This window comes from Rhinopithecus bieti, unplaced genomic scaffold (assembly GCF_001698545.2).
Source record: "Rhinopithecus bieti isolate Rb0 unplaced genomic scaffold, ASM169854v2 scaffold_16691, whole genome shotgun sequence".
NCBI lineage: Eukaryota > Metazoa > Chordata > Mammalia > Primates > Cercopithecidae > Rhinopithecus > Rhinopithecus bieti.
In genome coordinates, this window is record NW_016808599.1 from 95,730 (window position 1) to 97,449 (window position 1,720).

Consider the following 1,720-nt stretch of genomic DNA (forward strand, 5'->3'; position numbering starts at 1 on the left):
CTCTCTTATGCCACTTTGTTGCTCAATCTCTCTTTGTACCAATGTCCTCATGTGCAAAAGATATAAAATAGACAGTTGTTGTGAGGAGCATGTTGTTCTCAGATTCTCCTTATCCCCAAGCCTAAAAGGACTCTTAGGTGCTTTCTATTTGTTGATAAGAAAAAGGAGAGTTTTAAAGTTTGAAGCTGGCAGATGGAGCCGATATTCTGGTGATTATTCATTCAACAGAGTTACTTGAGTGAGTGGAAGATTAAGGTCCCTGGATTATAGAGTATGAATATCAGTGACCAGGAAAGCTGGTAATTTGGCATCCTATCAAACTCATACTTTGTGTTTAGCATTTGTTTAGTTGGACCTGGGAGAAACTGACTTTGTGTCAATAAAAATAACATGAAAACAAATTGGCTTTGGTTTCATTTCCAGTAACAAGATAATGATTTGGAGAAGTCCACCTGCTGAAAACTAAAAAGGTTAGCTTAAAAGGAAAGGAAGAATATTAAAATGAACATCTAAAATTACCAAAGATCTGATGAGATGGTATGGAACTATCTGGCCAAAATCAAAGTGAATTGTAAGCAGAGCACCAAAGCTATGTTTTCTTGTGAGCATTTGTTTAACCTAGTGAATCTGACCTTTAGTTTCCCCAGCCTTGAAAGGATTGGATCACATCTCAAGGTCAGGAGTCAAACACATGGGTATTTCTGTTAGACTGGGGCACCAAAGGAATACAAGTCAGTGTGACAATCAGAAGTATAACTGTCCACCTTCTACTCACTGGCAAGATCCTGAAAAAGCTCATAAGCAATTCCTCCCGGAGTTGCCCAAATTCACATCATCTATGTTATTTTTTTTAAAAAATTACTCAAGCTTTTAATTAAATGAAAATTTCGGACAGAGAAGACCTCAAGCAGGAAATTTATCAGGGAAAAGAAAGGCGTTGTGTAATCATAGAAGTGTCTTTATACCCACATAGACCAGTTGTTGGATGGGGGATGCCGGAAGAAGGCAGAGTGAGCTTGGGCATGGCCACATTTTCAGCAGAGATATTTCTAGGAGAAGGCTGTAAGGTAAGTTGACCACTTTCCCAGCAACTGGGAAGCATTGGTCAGGTCTGGGTGGCATTGAACAGTATTTATGAAAGAAAACTCAATTAATAAATTAATAAATGCATGTGTAAATAATTGCTTTGGTGAAGGTATTTATTGATTCTACTGAAATTGAGATGAGGTTTCAAAGGACTTAAGGTATATGTGGAATGGAAGACATAAAACATGGAGATACTAATTACAGATTGACTCTTCAGTAAAAGCTGAAACCCAAAATAACTACAGTCATGTGCTGCATAACATTTTGGTCAATGATGAACTGCATATGCAATGGTGGTCCCATAAGATTATAATGAAGCTGAAAAATTCCTGTCCCCTAGTGACTTAGCATTGTAGCACAATGCATAACTCATGTGCCTGTGGCAATGCTGACATAAACAAATCTACTGTACTGCCAGTCGTATTAAAGTTTAGCACCTACAATTATGTGAATTACCTAAGACTTGATAACAAACGTGATATTACTGGTTTACGTATTTACTACAGTATAATTTTTTTTTTTATTATTATACTTTAAGTTCTAGGGTACATGTGCATAACGTGCAGGTTTGTTACATATGTATACTTATGCCATGTTGGTGTGCTGCACCCATCAACTCGTCAGCACCCATCAA